Source organism: Solanum lycopersicum, chromosome 12 (assembly GCF_036512215.1).
Source record: "Solanum lycopersicum chromosome 12, SLM_r2.1".
NCBI classification, from domain to species: Eukaryota; Viridiplantae; Streptophyta; class Magnoliopsida; order Solanales; family Solanaceae; genus Solanum; species Solanum lycopersicum.
In genome coordinates, this window is record NC_090811.1 from 44,367,498 (window position 1) to 44,379,657 (window position 12,160).

The window sequence follows — 12,160 nt, forward strand, 5'->3', positions numbered from 1 at the left end:
ATAAATCTAACAAACAAGAGACTACATTCTTTCACTTATCACATATATCATATCATTCTTTTAAGCACTTAGGAATGACCCTTATATTATTAATGTAATCCTATACATTACCATATTATCATCAATATAACCATCATAACTCATATAACCAAGTATAAACTGTCATGAATCAACATCTAAGAATACACATATAAGCACATAGTCATAGTCTAACATGATCTAATAATATACATCAATAGAACACATATACTTACACATTCCGTAACATGAAGATAGATATCATCATACTTCACCTAATAAACTACACAAATAACCATATAACATAAAATAGTGCCGACAAGGACATGATCACCATATTGCATAAAGTAACACCGACAAGGCCATGTCAATTCACATAAAACTGCCACCATAAGTGGAACATACCAATCACAACATAATTAAAGTATAAATAATCTCGAAATAAGAGAAATTGGGCATCTTACCAATGGCCATGAAAAATATTTCAATGTAGAAACTATGATAATCAATGAAACTAGGTCAATTTAATATAGATTCATCAGTTCGTACAACCTAGATATCAATTGAACACAATTATTACATCATTAGAAAGCCCATAGAAATCTACACTAGAATTCCACGACATTAGGGTTCATCCAATTTATGGGTTGATACGTAAGTTAGGTTAAAATCACCAAAACAATATGAATTAAATATTATTAAATTTTTAGAAATCATTAATGCAAGAACCCATGGTAGAATCATGAAATTGGACACTTTAACTTGAAAATATTAGAAAACATCTTGAGAATTGGGGCTCCTTGGTGAGTGATTTAAAGGAAAAATATACATACATTTATGAAGCTAATTCTTCACTTTGATGAAGAATCTCCACTCCATTCGTCACCTTAAGACATTCTTTGAGTTCAGACTTCAATGGCGTCTTAGAGAAAATTCTAAGGAGTTTAGGAGTTTGATGTTGAAGAATGAAGTCTTCAATGTATTTTAGTCTTATAAACACATTTAAAACACCCAAAATACCCCTTATAAACTGCAAATACACTTAGTTGAGAGTGGAGTGAAATTATAACATCACCCCTCACTTAACCGTGAGGCTTCGTGCAGGACACAAACCATCGATTGTTGGGCAGGCCAAAGACTACTTGTCCACAAATGGAAAGTCTTAACCTCCAATCATATAGTTCAGAGGCTTGAAATGGCTATCCTCTAATCCAATACTAAGTCCCTGTAAATTTAACCCATCGACCGGGAGTCATTAGACCCATGAGCCGTTGATGCCTCTGTCGTTTGGGGCTGCTTGGGATAGACTCCATCGACGGGAACTTTGAACTGGTAGCTTAGCTCCCCAGTCTAAGTACGAACTAACTCCCATCACTTACGGGGTGTCGACTAGGCCACGGGCAATCGATTGCCATCCGTAGGTGGATTGCCTTGGGAAGTTTTTGCAACCAACATGGGTCCTTCCTAAAGGACTCTTGGTTGGTCCTTGGGCATGTTTTCTCGTATATTTACAACCCTAACATGATTGTATACGAGTTTATAATCTCTTACATGAAATTCATCCAAAACAAACACGTAAAACTCAATGAAACATGAATAGACACACAAGGTCATTTCAAGTTAATACATTAACCTATTTAGGACCTAAGACCATGAAGACCAACATGGTAGGATCCTAATAGGTTGGTCTTTATAGTCTAAGGTCCTAAATAGTTAACCTAACTCATTCTAGGTGTCTTACAATCTCCTCAACTTGGACAACATTCGTCCTCGAATGACACTTGCCACTCTCTGAACACTTCACAGAATGGAGATTTAACTAGAAGGTAATAACCATTCCATACAACAGATAATCAATAAGAAAAAATCAATTTCATATAGTCAAGAGTTTTACAACCCAACAAGAAACTAGAAGACAAATCTATAACTCATCATGCTTCAAAACTCAAATGTTCGATTCCTAATAGTAAAAACTCATTTTATATTCAATATAAAGCTTATATGCATCAGTTCTAACCTCCTTACAAAATTTTTAGACCAAAGAATCTATTAGTCAATTTCTAAAAAATGCTATTTTTAGGAAATTAATGATATAATCATGCTAGTATGAAAGGTAACGTCATATAAATATACTTTATACAACATAAACATGGCTTCATAAAATACACAATGCAAGTTAATGAAATTTAATTTTAACAAAACTCCTAAACACTATGCACATACAGCATACTTCTACGAATTTCTATCCCATCTTCTAACAAGACTCCCCCACTTTGAAGGAACTCATATCTCGAAAAAGAAAATGCAAATACTTACCTTATAATTATCATTCGGATTTGATCCTCTTGCCCGAATTGTATACAAACGAGCAACATTCTTACTCTATCTTCCTTTAGCCGCAATAATAGGACAATCTCTCACCTTATGGTCATCCTTCCAACAACCATAAAAACCACTAGCACGACTAGCACTTCCAATAGTTCCTCTTTCCACAAGTGACACATGTCGGATTTTCATTTTGAGAACCGCATCCTTTCTCAAATTTTACCTTATCACTCCTAGGTTCTTTATGAGTGAGACCTCTTCTAAACCCTAGTTTGCTCATGGTCAGTACAACCACCCCTTTTCAAGTTTCTAGCCATCCTCTTATGTTTAGACTCTTCAATTGATTTTGCGTACACCATGAGTCTAGCTACATTCATATCATCATGTTACATCGTGGTATGACATTCTCTCCTTGCTAAGCCAACTACCCCATTCACAAAATGACGCATTTCCTCCTTTTGATTTGACACAAGAGAGGTTGTATATTTGGATAGCTTAGAAAACTTCAAAGAGTGTTCCTCAACACACATATTACCTTGATTGAGTTTGGTACACTCCTCTACCGTAACTTCCCTCATATCACGGGGGATGTACTTACCAAGAAAAATTTCTTAATTTCTTCCTACTCAAGAGGACCCGACTCCTCCGGCCTATTGCCTTTCCAATGTGTATACTACACTTGAGCCACATCCTTCAATTGATAAGAAGCCAACTCCGCTTTTTCTCTAGATTTCACTCCCATAGCATTCACTATCTTGTACATCTCATCTATAAACTCTTGGGGATCCTCTCCCACCTAAGAGCCAAGAAAGATTAGAGGATTCATCCGCAAAAAATCTTTCAAATTAGACGTCCTAGTGCTCTCCACAACATTCTCCCTAGGCACCATACACAAATTCACTTGAGTAGTCACGGCTCGGGGTAAAGCAAGCAAAGCCTCCCTAATATCCCTATTACTCAATTCCGAGGAATCATCACCCCCTCCCACATTAGGGACTTGATAACCTTAAGCACCTTGACAAACTTTCTGAACTTCGTTAACTTGAAGAGGAATCTCCTCTTGCACCTCATTCTCCCCAACCCTCCTATCAAGTGTCCTCCTTGTATTCATTTTCCTAAAAACACAAGGAAAATCATAAGAAAAGAGTACTCATAATTTTTACTCTACGGCACGACATAGGAGTAGAAAAGAAAAGAAACTCTATCTTCCTATAGCCTCTCGCCAATAGATGTGTTGTGAGTCACGCTGATGGTCAAGACTCTACTACACGTTACTTGATGAGACTTTTTAATTCCGAATACTACTTTTATAGACCTGGCTATGATACCAAGCTTGTCACATCCTGAAACCACAGCTTATAAAGTAGGGGCAATATCGAATTGCAATCGGCGTACTTGACCTATCACATCTCTTGTACAATCCTTTACATATCATTCATCGCATAAACATAATGAAAAGTATTGCGGAATTAAAACTTTGAACAAAACAAACTTCATAATCTTTAAAAACTATTTAATATAAAGCAATACGAAATACTAAGTCTCAGTCTCATCATCTTAAGACACAAGAATACTTGGGACAAGGTCCATACTTCTGAATGTAAAAATACTTAGTCTATTACAATACATCATATGAAAACATGAAAGACATCTACGACCTTGAGGAAATACTTCAACTTCTCTTGAGAGATGATACGATCCAAGTCTTCACTTTCCAAAGCTCCTTACCTACCAAGAGTCTACTAGACATGGCTTGTGAGACTTTTAGACACTAACAAATTTCCTACAACTTTATGCTCTGATACCTAGTCCATAACGACCCGCAAGTACTTTACCCTTTGGGGTCATGTACAAGACCTTCAACTATCTTTAATTGCATAAGACATGAAAAGTAGTGTGGGATTAAAACTTTTCATGATATTTAATATGTTATGGACAAGGGCCTTCAAATGTGAAGGAAATTACATAATAAGTCTTAAATAAATAAATACAACTATGCCCTTGAATATATGAGGACATACTTAGTCTTTAGAGCGTCTATCCAAAGCTTGTCTTCTAACTTCAACCTTGCTTCCAAACCTATACTTATAAAGTATAGAAAAGTATGGGGTTAGTATAAAAAATGTAATGAGACATTTAAGTATAAAGATATTTTCATACCAAATGAGTAAAAAATCCAGTAATATAGAAGTAAAACAACATAAGATTCATCATTTAACACTTAGAAGAGGATTTCCGTGATTTTAACAAAAGGAACCATTTTACATTAAGAACCAAAATGTTACAGTGAACCTTTTTCCATATTACAGTGCAATTCTTTGATCCCAAAATAGTGAACTCCAAAAGTCAAGCCAAGAGGAAGTGAACTTATTTTCGTAGGAGTATCCCTAGCAAAGGTTATGTTAAGACTCACCAAGGTAAAATATGAAGGGGCCTTTACACCTCCGTCAATACCTACCTAGGTAATCCCCAAGACAACCCCTTCTAATCTTACTCACGTCAGGAGAAAATGTCCCCACTCAATGACAATACGTTAGACGAACACTCAAATAAGACATAAGAAACAGAACTATGCCCTGGAATATATGAGGACATACATAGTATTGAGAGAGTTTTTTCCCAAGCTTGTATTCTAACTTCATCCTTGCTTCCAAACCATTGCTTATATAGTATAGAAAAGTATGGGGTTAGTACGAAGTATGGCATATGCAAAAAACACTCAAAAAGGTACATTTTAGAGAAATACATTTTCATGCAAATAAGTAAAACATTCATGAATATAGAAGTAACACAACATAAGAATTATCATTTAACACTTAGAGGAGAATATTCGTGATTGTTAACAAATGGAACCATTTTCCATGATTTTCAACAAAAGGAATCATCATTTAACACTTAGAGGAGGATTTCCATGATTTTTAACAAAAGGAACCATTTTACAGTAAGTACCAAAATATTGCACTGAAACTTTTTCAATATTACATTGAATTTAATTTTATTCAAAAACAGTGAACTCCCAATGTCAAGACAAGAGGAAGTGAACTCATTTCAGTAGAAGTTTCCCCAGCTAAGGTTATCCTAAGACTCTGCAGGGTAATAAATGAAGGAAATACCCATACACCTCCTTCAAAGCACAACTAGGTGATCGCCAAGACTACCCCTTCTAGGCTTACTCGCCTCGAAAGAACAAGTCCCCACTCAATGACAAGACATTAGAAGAATACTCAAATAACACACCCAGACTTACCTTTAGGAAGGCCTACTTAGTGCAATAAGTAGATGGCGTCCCATTCTACCACCTACCCAAGTAGTAAACTCACTTAGAAGACTTAGCTCATTCAATTCAGATATAACACAGAAAAGCACCCCTTTTGGAAGGTCTACATAGTGCATTGGATAGATTGCGTCCCATATCATCACCTACTATAAATAGTACGTTCTTTTAGGTGACTTAGTTCATACACTTCATTAAAAAACACACCAAGACTCCCCTTTTGGAAGGTCGTCTTAGTGCAATGGATAGATGGCGTCCCATTCCACCAGATACCCTAAGAAGTACGTTGTTTTAGTAGACTTAATTCATTCATTCTTTTGTGGAGGTTATCTTAACCAACATAAACCATGAGAGTAGACATGGAATCCCGATACTACCCTTATCGAATGATGTATACCTATTTTTCTAAGATGAGGTCATTCTCTTAGATTTAAAATGGGTTTCCCAATAGTTTTACCTTATAGGGAACATAGTTAAGGGATAAGGATATTTATACTAAGTAACTCATTGTCTACTAACAAGGAGTACCTATATCAAAAGGTAGATTCATCTCAACTCATGAAGTGTCTCCACCCATCCTTCATATCCTCTCGATCGTAGTCATAAGTCCCCACGGATTCTTTACATTTTATACTATAAGTTAAGGATAACTAGTGAACACCACATCTTAACATACGGAGGGTATACATCCTTCTACCTATCTTTGAAATCTCTTGGAATATAATAAGGTTGCTACTAAACACATCATCTTAACTGACGAAGAGTTTTCACCCTAAAATTCCCCTTTCATTCACTCTCGTTCACGACCCGCAGGAACCTTCTAGAAGTTAGAGAGGACCCTTGGGTCATCACCGGGCGCACTTGACCCTTTGCGGTCTTCTATAAGACCTTTATCTATCGTTCATTACATAAGACATGAAATGTAGTGCGGAATTTTAAACTTTTCATGAATAATTTAATATAAAATGGAAGTATCATGAATAATTTAATATAAAATGGAAGTATTCATAAATACTTAGAAGACCTCATCGTCACAAGCCAACTTAAAGACTGACATAATATCTTATGGACACGTAACTTAAAATTGAAAAAAAATACAAAATAAGTCTTAATATAAAAACTAAGAAGCACACACTAGGTCCTGAAATATATGAGGACATACTAAATGAGAGAGAGTAGATTTCCCAAGCATCGCCTTCAAATCTTCAAAAGCCTCAAAACTATACTTATAGAGTATAGAAAAGTATGGTGTTAGTACAAATAATGTACTAAATATGGAATATGCAAAAACATGTAAAAAAGGACATTTGAGTAAAATAACTTTTCATGATAAGTGAGTAAAACATTCATGAAATTAGAAGCAAAAAACATAAGAAGCATCATTCAACACTTAGAGGAGGATTTCCATTATATTTACCACAGAGGGCCAACATACAGTAAATTTTTCAAATCACAATGAATTCAATTTTTTTACTTTTACAGTGAACTATCCCTATTCTAAAGGAGTGAACATTCAAGTCCAAGCAAAGAGCAAGTGAACTAATCTCTGTAGGAGTTTCCCTAACTATGTTTATTCGAAGACTCACAAAGGTAATACATGAAGGAGGTGCACATATACTTTATTCAATACACACCAAAGTGATCCTCCGGACTACCCATTTTCGGCTTACTCACGTCGAGAGAACAAGCCACAAGTCAGTGACAAGACATTAGAAGAGCACTCTAGAAACACACCAAGACTTCTTTTAAGGAGTCCTACATAGTGAAATGAGTAGATATCATCCCATACCACCAACTACCCTAAGTAGTACACTCTTTGAGAAGGCTTAGCACCAAGACTCCCCTTTCGAAAGGTCTACTTAGCGTAGTGCATAGATAGCATCTCATTCCCCCACTACCCTAATTAGCACATTCTTTTAGGAGACTTAGTTCATTCAATTTCATATAAAGCTCACCAAGAGTCCTCTTTTGAAATGCCTACCTAGTGCAATGGAATATAGTGTCCCATTCAACTGCCTATCCTAAGTAGTACACTCTTTTAGAAGATTTAGCATTTTCATTTCTTTTGTGTGGTTTTTGCTTAACCGACATAGACCATGAGTACTACGCATCACATCCAGATATTAACCCCTATCAGATGAGGGGTTCTCACTTGCCTAGAGTAAGGTCATTCTCTTAGCTATTACATGGCTTGCCCAATAGCTACATCTATGTGGGCGCATAGTTAAGGTATAAAGAGATTGCATCGAAGTAACTCATTCTCTACTAATGAAGAGTACTCATCTCAAGAAGAACTTTGAAATATAACATCTCAACTCACGAAGTGTAACCACCCTGCTTCATATCGTCTCGGTTCTGGGCGTAACCCAAACGGATTCTAAACATTATATACTATTAGTTAAGGATAACTAGTGAACACCCTCCGATATATCTTAGAAATCTCTTAGGATGTAGTAAGGTTTCTACTAAACACTTCATCTTAACTCACAAAGTGTGTCCACCCCAAAACTCCTCTTTTCGGTTAACTTAGCTTATTCATCAATTCAAGTGTGAGTTTGTGTATATGTGAGAAAACCTTGTACATAAGTGTAATTTCATTTACATTTAACTTCTATGCATGCTTAGACCTTCATTCATCACCTATCACAATTTATATGTTTCACATAATCATTTAATTCATTTAAGCATATTCTCTATCCTGGTTCACATAATTGCTTCATAAAGCATATTTAAAAACAATAACTTCATTATCATATTACTTCACAATACTTCATGGCCTGATTCACAATGAACAAGTAACTTCACATTCATACAGTTCAAGTAAACACTGCCACCAAGAAGGTGGACCATGTCACTAAAGAACATTTCGAAAAATAAACCTAAACAACATAACCAACTTACCCTTCTATCTAAGCTTCCATAACCTATAACATTTACTCAACAATTCATCATACATTATCCCTTAGGGTAGTAGAAAAACATCAGTAACAAGACATGTAAAGCAAAGCTCAAAGACTACTAAACCATGCTCTTTTAACCCATTTCCTAAGACACAATTTGAAAAAAAAACCTTTAACATGATTTAATTGAAGTTTAACATTAAAATCACCAAAAAACATTTGAAACATAATATTTTAATTATAAGGAACTTTTTAATTCAAGACAAATATTAAGAGTTGAAGATAGAAGAAGTTAGGGTTGAAAACCCTTTTGAAAATTCATTAGAAGGGAGGGATTCCTTGAATGGAAGAGGGTTCAAGGATGGATACCATACCTCAAATATAATATACCCAATGATTTTGATTAATTAAAACGTCCAAACCAGGCCTCCTAGTTCTCCTTGAGTCTTATCTCCAATGGTGACTTTAAGAAAGTTAGTTTTACAGAGAAAGTTTTAATATTGATATGAGGGGTCTTTTCTAGGTCTAGGACTTATAAATAATCTAATATAACTTAAAAACCCTAAAAACATCATCCTTGGGTCATAAAAAACTTGGGGTAATTTATAAAAACACCCCAAGATGGCAGCAGACGAGACAGCTTTTGCAGGGCCCATCGACGCCTGTCAATGACAGACAGTTGATGCTTTGATGTCCCATTGATGAGGGGTCACGGTTTGGGTATGAAACTGCCAAACCTGCAGTCATTCATTTCCAAATTACGGTCCAGGTCGATGAGCTGTCATCTGTTCTAGAATCCATCGACTGTCTTGTCGATGGACACTATTTTTGGCAGTTTTGGTCTCGGAGTTAGAGTCCTCTTCTAGGGACCTCGTGGATACTATATGGATTCATTCCAAGAATTTAAACCCCCTAAAATAATATTTTAGGTATTATGAACATCCCATGACAATTTCAAGCAAAAAAAACATGTAAAACTCACTCAAACACATCAAGACACATGAACACTCTCTAAGGCACACTTCGCGAACGTTATGGACGTTCTTGGATATTAGACCTCCAAGCTTAAAAAACATCAAACACTTACTAAGGACACTAATATAACTCCTTTTATAACAAATTAACTCAAGAAACAATCATGAATCTCTAGCTCACCTTAGTTTGTTTTAGGGTGTTACAGACTCCCCCACTTGGAATAACATTCGTCCTCGAATGACACTGAAAATTTAAGACCATAAAGGAATCCATTAGCAACACATAAAACATTACAATCATGATCAAACATACATAGAAATCACAAACTAACATGGTGCGCAAATTCACACTTTCACATACTATGCAACATAAGCAACTTTTGCAAAACATCCAAAATTCAAAAGTCACCCTTTTCCTTATTTTATGAAGGATATACCTTCTAAAACATTAAAAATGCTCACATACATCACTTTTGAACACATTGAAACTTCAATTAAAGATAACGAAGTCTTTTTCAAAAAACAAAAATTTTATAGTGAAACATTACTGCAACACTTTCAAACATGCTAAAATTTGAGAGATCCATTCTTTGAGAAATTCATCAAGAAGGCATGATCATATTAACGATAAAACCATATAAACTCATATCATAACATCATAAAAAATAATAAAGAGTTAAGACTTAAAGGACTATTAACTCCGGATTAGCACTCCTTCGTAGTTTCCACCCCTTAGAGGTGAATCATTCTTTTGAGAATTGGGATATAGACCACCTTTATGAGCTTGTTTGACCTCCTTCCCTCTTGATTTGATGTTAGGTAAGTCCTCATTTTGTGGCCCTTATCACCACATGCAAAACAACCATCTCTACCGGCAAGACACCTACCATATGTTGCTTTCCATAATAAGTGCACCTAGTCCTCTCAAAAGTGTGGCCACCACCTTGGGAAAGTTTGTTTAGATCCCTATCCTTGTTTCCAATGGAATAATCTTGGGGAAAGAACCTCTTCTTAGGTTCTTGGTGACTAGAATCATCCGACCTAGGCCTCTTCTTAGGTTTTTGGCGACTAGACTCATCCGACCTAGGCCTCTTACCGGCTTGCCTTATGTCCCTATTTTTGGATTCCTCAATTTGTTGGGAATACTCCATGAGATTAGATATATCCATGCAATTAAGAAGAATTGTCATACCACACTCTTTCTCCGCCAATTTATAAACTCCCATCATAGATTCGTTCATCCTATCCCTAGGGTAGGATATCATGGTTGCGGCATACTTTGAGAGTTGGGTGAATTTGAGGGAGTAATATTAAACACTCATTCCCCCTTGACGAAGGTTAAAGAATTTGACCATTTCGTTTCCCTCCACTCTAGGGGAAAGAATATATATAGGAAAGCCTCTTTGAACTCCTCTCAATGAACGGGATCTCTTCCTAAGGGTCTCTCATCCCTTCATTGCTCAAATCACAATTCAGCCACATCTTTGAGTTGGTAAGTGGCTAGCTCCGCTTCCTCCCTATGGGTCACACTTATAGCATATACCATTTTGAATACCTCATGTATGAAACGTTGTAAATATTCATCAATCTTAGTGCCATGAAAAGTAGGAGGGTTCATCCTTATGAAATCCCAAATTCTAGAAACGAGAGTACTACCATTAGGTTGGAGTTCACCTCCTTGATTAGCTTGGGAAACAAAGTGATTATTGATGACATGAGCTTGAGCTGCCATCAGTTGGGTCAAATTCATTAGGTAAGCCCTCAACTCTGCATTAGTCATATCCCGTTCAAAAAAAGGAGCTTCAATCATAGGGGGCATTTGGGGCAGTTGAGACTCTTGAGGTTCCGGTGGAACTTGAGGTTCTTGAAGGGGAACCTCCTCATTCTCTTCCCTTTGGCCAAAAATAGGAACTTGGACAACACGGTTAGTGATATTCTCATTAGCTACACCTCCTGCCTCCCTTCTAGAAGTTGATCTCCTCATATTCATTTCCTATAAGCAAAAAGAAGAGATTGAGACAGAACACCTTATAGAACTCAACTCTAAGGAATGACATAAGAGTAGAAAAGAAAGTGAAACTTCTATCATCTTATATCAACTTGTCCATGGATGTGTCGCAACTCACACCAATGACAAAGATTCTACTAGACGTAGCTTCTGAGACTTTTAGACCCTAAACTATTTCTCATAACCTTATGGTCTGATCCCAAGTATGTCACGACCTGCAAGCACCACCGAAAATTTAGAGAGGACCCTTGGGTCATGAAAGGGCGTACTTGACCATTTGGGGTCTTGTACAAGACCTTTAACTATTGTTGAGTATATAGGACATGAAAAGTAGTGCGGAAGTTAAAATGTTTCAAAAATAATTTAATATCAAAAGTAACTCTTCCATGAATACGTAGAATACCTCATCGTCACAAGAAAACTTAAATACATGACATATTATTTAGAGACACGACCTTTTTGACACATCCGGGGAGCACCCCTTAGAATTAACATGGCGTCCTTTACCTCTCGGAGGTCTTATATAAGCCCATGGTTATCATTCAACGCATTGTCATAGTAAATTTAGCAAAATATTTAAAACTTTTCATAGCACATCATATGCTAGATATTTTACTTCATATATATATAAAATATCATATTACATACTCATACTCTAAGT